The sequence below is a fragment of the Moschus berezovskii genome, chromosome 12, assembly GCF_049115385.1.
Source record: "Moschus berezovskii isolate FMDL1 chromosome 12, NW_MosBer_1.0, whole genome shotgun sequence".
In the NCBI taxonomy this organism is placed as follows: Eukaryota; Metazoa; Chordata; class Mammalia; order Artiodactyla; family Moschidae; genus Moschus; species Moschus berezovskii.
The window spans coordinates 29,329,499-29,338,234 of NC_142471.1; the positions used below are offsets into that span (position 1 = coordinate 29,329,499).

The window sequence follows — 8,736 nt, forward strand, 5'->3', positions numbered from 1 at the left end:
GAAGTTATACCTAAAAGTTTGATCAGAGCAAAATTAAGTATTTTTAGCATGGCAACCCACTCCAGTGTTCTTGCCTGGAGAATCCCAGGGACAGAGGAACCTGGTGGGCTTCCATCTATGGGGTCACACAGAGTCGGACACGACTGAAGTGACTTAGCAGCAGCAGCAAGAACTCTTCATAGATAATTTTGTATATTTCATAAGCCTTGGCTTAAGTTTTCTTCTTCCAGGTCTCACCTGCCATTAATAACATCAAGTCTGTCCGTCATCTTAGCCATTGTAGTTTCCACCTAAAGCTTTGCTTCTGTTGTTGTTCAGTTGCTAAGTTGTGTCTGACTCTGTGACCCCATGGAGTGAAGCATGCCAGGTTCCTCTACCCTCCATTATCTCTTGGAGTTTGCTCAAATTCATACCCATTAAGTCGGTGATGTTATCTATATCTTCCATGTTTCTAATTAACACATTCAATCTTTCTTCTGGTTTTTTGAGCATATGGAATACAGTTATAAAAAACTGTTTTACCATCCCTCTTCACTAATTCTATCACCCATGTCACTTCTGTTTCAGTTTTTATTTTTCTTTTTCATTATCAGTCATATTTTCCTACTTTGTTATTTAAGGAAACTCTATGCTGTTCTCTCCAGTGGCTGTATCAATTTACATCCCCAATGATAGTGCAGGAGGGTTCCCTTTTCTCCACACCCTCTCCAGCATTTATTACTTGTAGATTTTTTATTTTTTGGCCAGGCCCTACAGTTTTCAGGATCTTAGTTCCCTGACTAAGGTCTATAACAGTAAAAGAGCTGAGTTCTAATCACTGGACCACCAGGGAATTCCCTAAACTTTTTAATGATGGCCATTCTGACTGGTGTGAGGTGATAGCTCATTGTAGTTTTGATTTGCATTTCTCTAATACTTAGTGATATTGAACACTTTTTCATGAGCCTATTGGCCATCTATGCATTTCTTCAAAGAAATGTCTATTTAAGTATGCTCATTTTTCAACTGGGTTGTTTTCGGGTTTTTTTGATATGAAGCTGTATAAGCCTAAGCAATCTTTACGAAGTGGGCTGTCTGCTAATAATTGTGTAGCTTAAACAAAGTTTTCTAGTTTATTGCTACATATGCAACATGGAATTTAAAACCTGCTAAAATCTAGACAAACTGAATAAAGAACAATCTAATTCCTCCAACATCTATATATTCCAAACTCTCTGGGCTAAACATTCTCAAGTTGGGAAAATAAATTCTTTTTAAACATTATTTTTTGTTATTGTCACTGTTAACAATCACATTTAGGGACTTCCCTGGTAGTTCAGCAGCCTAGCCTCTGTGGTCCCGATGCAGAGGGCCCGGGTTTGGTCCCTGATTGGGGAACTGGTTCCCACATGCTGCAACTAAAATTCCATGTGCCACAACTAAAAAAGGTCCCGTGAGCCACAGCTGAGACCTGGCGCAGGCAAATAAATAAATAATTTAAAAACAATACAACAATCACATTTATGAGAACCTGCTAAATCCTAGGCACTCGGCATATATTAATTAATCCTCAAAAAATCCCTATGAGATATTACTATTTTCATTTGCAAATAAACTCAAATTCTGAGAGATTAAGTAACTTGCTCAACATCAAGAAGTGATGGAGTTGAGTTTTAGAATAGAGACCTGCCTGCCTAAACTAAAGCCTGTGCCACCAGTGTTAGCAAGTAAAGTTCAAATGACCACTGAATTGAGCTACTAACACCTTCTAAATGAAAACAAGTGGAGTAAACAATACATTGCATCAGTTATATTTTCTCTTAAAATATAATGAATCATCAGAATAATCCATAAAGATACAAAACAAAACAGTAATATTAACTATAGTTTCAAAGTTAACACTCAGTAACAGCAATCAGTGACATTATTTTTTAAACAATGCTCAAAATTAAGTAGTTTCTATACAGATTTTTGAACATGAAATAATTAGAGAATCAAGTATGTAATCATATTTACTACATATACTTAAATATTTAAAACATTTATTTACTATTTATAAACTGCAGTTTATATAATCAAGTTCACACACAACAAAAAATACTTACCAATAATCAATGCTAACAAATTGGCCAAATATACAATATATTTAAAGTTGGAAAATCTGAATACTCCAGAATATGGGTACTTACACATGTAATAACAATACAAATAGGCGCACTCAAAGAGTTCAAATTTCAAGTTCTATAAATTAATAGTAGACATTTTAAAAAGGAAAAATCAACATGCAAACTGTAAAAAATAATTTATATTGGGAAAGGAAAGCAGTTAGTTTTTTAAATACATGTAAAATTATTTTAGTGAACATCTGCTATTACTACCTGCCCAGCAATCTTTCTCCGTTCTCCAGGAAATGACACTTCAATTTTCCTTTGGGAACTATATGTCACCTACCCTTAATTCATGTGCTTTTAAACTGTATCTCCCTCCATACTACTCCACAGTGGGAAGAAGATCCAATTCTGACCACCCAAGGCATTCCATCTGTCTGGTCGCAGAGATTGTCTCTAGGATGGGCAATGACCCAAGTAAGGCCACAGAGTAGTTTGCTATTGTAATAGAATTCTATTATAATAGAATCAGAAAAAGGGAAGTTTTCTCTCTTCTGGAGTTTCTGAGGTTGTAGGATGTAAGCCCAGTGCTATCAATGCCATCTTTCCCAGGGAGTCTGACCCCAAACTCAACTTTTCCACACTGATGCCCAACCCAAAGCAAGAGGAAGTAGTGGTTACCTATTGGTATGGGAAAAGATAAATTAGGATTTCAAGTTTCAGTGTTGTATTTCTTATAATGTTTCTATTTTTCATAAGTAAACACATATTACTTTTATAATAGGAAATATAAAATATTTAAAAATACTACCCCTGTATTTTCTTCTCAACTATTCTGAGCTAGAAATATTTAATGTCTTAAAAAGCATTAGTAATTTTCTCAGAATTTACTTAAGTGAGTAAAAATCTACTTAAAAAGAATCAACTTTTTCCCTTAGCATAAAATCAAGCGATTTTCCTTTCTGGTGGGGGAAAAAAGTTGTGAGTAAACTTTTTTAAGTTAGTTCTCTTTTAAAGGAAATATTTAAAAAAATTATACTCAAGGGACTTCCCTGGCAGTCCAGTGGTTAAGACTCCATGCTTCCAACGTATGGGGCGCGGGTTCCATCCCTGGCTGGGGACCTAAGATCCCACGTGCCACACGATGTGGCCAAACAAAAAACTCTACTCCATGTGGAAAAAAACTGGTAAACATTTAGCAAGTGTTGCAGTCATTGTAAAAATTGGTCAAGAGGGAAAAAGTGGCCAAATTAGGTGTAATAACTTTGTCAATTACTCAGTCCTATATTTCTGAATATAAAATCTGAAGGGTCAATTAAGTTTTTCAGTTATTATTTTACTTAATACTGCATTATAGGATAAATTACATACCATTGTTAAACACAGGAAAGTCAGTCTCAAGAGTCACCTCTTGGGAATGCAAAATCTATGCAACACAGTAAATGTTCTCTAGATTATAAAGGAAGATAGCAATACACTCTTTTGTTCTCTTGCTCATATTAGTTTTTGTCATTTTCCTTTTCTCCTCAGGAACACAACCAAACCCTGAATCTTTACTTTTTGTTAGCATTACTTTCTGTCTTAAAATCTTCAGTAAGTCACTGAGGGCTTCCTATGTGGTTCAGCGGTAAAGAATCCGCCAGCAATGCAGGAGACACAGGTTAGATACCTGAGTCTTGAAGATCCCTTGGAGAAGGAAATGCCAACTCCTCCAGTAATCTTGCCTGGAAAATCCTATGGACATAACAGCCTGGTGAGCTACAGTCCCTGGGGTCTCAGAGAGTCCCACACAACTGAGCCACTAAAGGACACTGAGAGCAGCTGGAAGCCAGAGCCACCTTCTCACAAACAAGGGACTGAGTTCTAAAAAGTTTTCAGGATGAGACAATATTTAAGAAGCTCAATACCTTAGGCAACGCCAAGAAGATAACGGGACGGTCAACCTGGCCAACACCTAAGTCTCAAGATGCTGACATTTTATTAATTTATCATATCGTTTAATGAAACCTAAACTCTCCAACAGATATCAACCCCAAACTGTTTCATTCCTTTCTCCTGTGAGATAGATCACGTGCACCTGTGACTCAAAGGAATATTTTACCATAAACAGAGGTATACCCAAGAAACTGCCCCCAAATTCACAGACACATCTACTTATAAAACAGAAAGTAAATATGTCTTTCCAAGTACCACAAAGAGAATAAAGTATTTTACTCTAGTCCTAACTATAAAATGGCTATTCTACATATACTTTTTAGGCATCTGAAAGAGAAGATAAAGAAACCATAATACTACACAGGTAGGAACTTAAAAAGTAGTTCGGTTTAAACTCTTATTCCAACATTTTTACAGATCCACTAACGCCCGGCTCATTCTCAAAACATCGTATTGTGGGCCAGGATAGGATAGTGAGAGGGAAACTTGAGAGAGAATGGGTAAGACACTGGGAAAGATAAAAACTGAACAGTCCAGGAAACCTGCACTTTGTTTTGTCCCTTCAGGTCCCCCATTTATTTTTCCGCTTTTTTCATTTCAGTGATTAAAACTTCCCCTCAGCAGAGACCTAACTATAAACTCCCCACCCACTTCCAACCACATCCCCAGATGCCAAGGATGGTCCCTGGTCGCCTGTGAGAAGAGGGACGTCGGCGCTCAAGTGAACCCTGCCGCTGGGAACTCGGAAGGAGAAGTTCTCCCGGGACAGGCAGAAGGGACTGGGTGAAGTGAAGGAAAGCTGAGGAAGCGAAGCAGGCCGGACTAAGGACTGGTCTCAAGCCCTAGTCTGGACACATCAGGGGAAGACAGCTGTCCCGCTCGACCAGAGAAGTCGCCTGACCCCAGAGCAGACAAACGGCTGGCCCCAGAGGTCTGATCTCTAAAGCTGTTTCGCATCCCCCTTCCTTTCGTCTTCCCTAAAAGGTTGTCTCCTCAAACCTTCACAGTCCCAGGACTCACCCGTCCACGCCTGAGCTGCAGTTGCGTCTCCGTCAAAGCCGCCCACCTCTGAAAACCATAGAGACGAAGAAACAGCCAAGACAAGCCTCCACTTCCACCACCCACCCTCACGTGACTCTCCGAGTCGCTGGGCCTTTCGGGATCGCGGTGAACTACGTGTGGGAGGAGCACGGAGGAAAAGGGGTGGGGAGAGGCCCGGAAGCAAGCCGCCCCGCCCGGACCCCGCCCGGCCTCGGGCCCCGCCCCAGCCTCGGCTCCGCCCCCCTCAGTATTTAGGAGCGAAGGGAGGCTGTCACCGAGACGCTCTCTGGTTTTTTCTCTGCGCAAACTATCTCTATCGCCCTCACTTCCCGAAAAGCAAGGAGTATAGGAATCTGTTAAAAAAGAGATTTATTTGTGCCTGTTGCCACCTCGTTGATACCCTTTTTCGTGTTGGCAAAGCAAAAAGGAGTCAGTGAAAATAGAATTGTACCACAGTGAGTTGGAAATTGTTATTTTCGAGCTGCATTTAGATTTAGGCATCTGATAAAATTTGCCTGTTTCCTGATTTTGAAGTTTTTTTCCGACTTAAGAAACCTCCTCACCGCTTCCTTTACTCTTAGATTTTTTTTAAAGTGTTCTCTTTGCAAACTAATGTTATTGAAGAGTTTCGTCACTAATCTGCTAGTAGCATGTTTTTCTCTGATGATCCTATCAGAACTGAGGATGGAGAGGGGTCCCCTCTTCTGCTGTGGAAACAGAATGACAGTATTTTGATTATGATGTGAGAGAAGTTTTAAAGAAAAGTTTCTTCAAAAATTTCCTTAAAGCTGTAGAAAAAGCTACAACAAATAGAACTATTAATATCATTGGATTCGGTGAAGTAAGTAGAACAACTATTTTCTGTATTTCTTCTCAGAGGACTGTCCCTCCGCGCTACCCAAAGAACGGCAAATTATTGTGTTCACGGCACTGTGCTCGCACTTTCCAGGCAAACCAATGTTTGTTTACAGCCATCCTGCTGATAAAAACTTTTTATTCAATTGCAGGCTAAGACCCCGAGGCAATGAGCAAATGCTAGAGCTGGCACAGACGTAATCTAAAGATCACCAAGGACGTCTTAAGCAGTTTTCTTCAATCTGCTGTCCTCTGGATCCGCTTACCACAGGAGTTAGGAATCTTGGCTGATTTGCTACTTAGCTATCAAACTGTGCCTTTTCTGTATTTCTTTCTATTTAGAGCCCGTTATCTGTTAAATGAAAAATCTAATAAAGACATCCTTCCCCATTTACTAGTAGGCACTTAGCATGGTATCCTTCTCAGGCAGCCCATCCATTCATGCTGATGATAGGCATTTCAAGTTGTGTCATAGGTTACTATCAAAAAACACTTTGGGTCTCATGGAATCTTAACTGGTAGCTCAGTCAAGTGTTTCTCAGAATAAGAAAAAGAAAATTATCAATACATAAATGTTGGACAAAGATCAGTTATTAAGAATTGGTAAAATTCAATCCTGGTTTTAGTCAAAGTTTGTATAGGGACTTCCTTGGCTTCCAAGCTGGTTAAGACCCCCAGCTTCCAGTCTTCCTGCAGGAGCGAGGGTTGATCCCCAGTGGGGGAACTAGGATTCCACGTGCCATGTGGCCCAGCAAGAAGAAAAAAAAAAGTCTAAATTTGTCTGTATAAAACTAAATGACCTGTTCGGCTAATTATTAAATGTCATGTAACATAAGTCACTGATCTTAAACTTTTTAGTTTCAGGACCCCTTTACACTCTTAAAAATTATTAAGAACTCCAACAACTTTTATGTGTTATAACTATCAATACTTGTCATGTTTTAGAAATTAAAACTTGAAATTTTTAATTTTTCAGTCATTGAAAAGAGCACATTCTATGTTGACATAAATAGATATTTTAAAATAATAACTTTTTAGTGCATCATGGTTTTACATTTTTGTTAATTTTTAAATGTGTGGTTTATAGAAATAAGATGGTTCTCATATCTTTTCTTCTTTAATCTGTTCCCATGAGTGTGTCTGTGCAGACTTAGTTGATCAGCCATGTCTGACTCTTTGCAACCCCATGGGCTATAGCCTGCCAGACTCCTCTGTCCATGGGGATTCTCCAGACAAGAATACTGGAGTGGGTTGCCATGCCCTCTTCCAGGGGATCTTCCCAACCCAGGAATTGAACCCGGGTCTCCCACATTGCAGGAGGACTTTTTACCAGCTGAGCTACCAGCGAAGCCTAATCTGTTTCCATATCAGTCATCAAATAGCCACTGGAAAGCTCCACTGTACACTCAGAGAATGAAAGTGATAAAGGCAAATTACAGCTTATTATTATTAGGAAAAAACTCTTGCCCTTACAGATCACCAGAAAGAACTCAGGGAAACCCCCAGGAGTCCATGAACCATACTTTGAGAAGTCTGTTTTAAACCATACAGATGTCAGCTACTTTAAAAAACAAACAAGCAAAAAAACCTATCATCAAGCAGAACATTTAGTGGAAAGAGGGACGATACAGAAGAGACAGTACAGACAATTTACAAACTAGACCAGCCTTGTAAATGTGAGTACTCTTTCTCTGTTTTCAGGAGCATAGATTAAGTTATCGAAATTCAGGGTCATAACTGAACACAACTGTATTCTGCATTAGAAACCGGTACACCAATCCAATATTGTCTTTCTACCTGCCTGCTGTCCAAGGTGGTTCCTGTCACATGATATATAATCATTAAAGTAGGTTTATATTCCCTGCACAAATCAATATTAAGACTCAAATAAAGTTTGAAGTTAAAATTATTTTCATAAACATATATTGAATGTCTACAACATGCAAGGTTCATAATAGGTGCTGGGCTTATAAAATTTTATAAGCACAGTTTCTGCCCTTAGGCAACTTATGTATATATAATAAGACTTAAACCCTGGTATAAATGTATTTTTGCCACATTCAGTGGTTCCCAAATGAGTTTGATGATCAGCTGTCTCAATTATCTGGGGAAATTTTAAAAATACATATTCTTGGCTTAAGAGATATGATGTTAAAGTGAATCAGGATGGTGCTCAAGAATTTGGATTTTTTTAAAGTGACCCAAGTGTTTCCATATCATAATGGGTCTGGAAATAAATACAAAGTACATGCAACAAAAAATGGACTTGGTCTTTGTCCCTAGTACTGTGCTCAGTCATGTTCGACTCTTTTGCCACCCTCTGGACTGTAGCCTGCCAGGCTCCTCTGTCCACGGGATTTTTCGGGCAAGAATACTGGAACAGGTTGCCAGGCCCTCCTCCAGGGAATCTTCCTTATCCAAGGATGGAACCCATGTCTCTTATGTCTCCTGCCTTGGCAGGTGGATTCTTTAGCACTGAGCCACCTGGAAAGCCTGTTGCTAGTAGTGTGACACGTAAAATATGATCTCTTTATCTCATCTTCAATATTTCAAAAGTGTTATCAAGAGAGTAAATATTTAATTTCATTCAGTTAAAATAGAAATTGACATACTTATTTTAAACACTGTATAGTTTGTCTGCCTTTATCACATAAAAATAATAATGTGAGATGTTACCATAGCAGTTTGCATCACATGACACCACTGTAAGAAGCAAAACATCTTTTGCAACAAGAATCTGATGACAAAGGGTTGTTTTATAGAGCTTTGATTAAATTCCTTTAAAATGAATTCAGTGAAATGCCCCATGTTCCATTAT

General features: G+C 38.8%; 1 protein-coding gene across 3 annotated transcripts in view; it reads right to left on the reverse strand.

The window, feature by feature from the left end:
* MICU1 (mitochondrial calcium uptake 1) overlaps window positions 1-5,184 on the reverse strand; it is a 239,419-nt gene extending 234,235 nt beyond the window's left edge. For 2 of the 3 annotated variants that reach the window (XM_055425497.2, XM_088841962.1), the window contains exon 1: window positions 5,043-5,184. The gene's annotated coding sequence lies outside the window, so the exon portion shown is untranslated. The remainder of the gene's footprint in view (window positions 1-5,042) is intronic. The other variant, XM_088841958.1, reaches the window with a different exon arrangement.
* Between the last annotated feature and the right edge of the window lie 3,552 nt (window positions 5,185-8,736).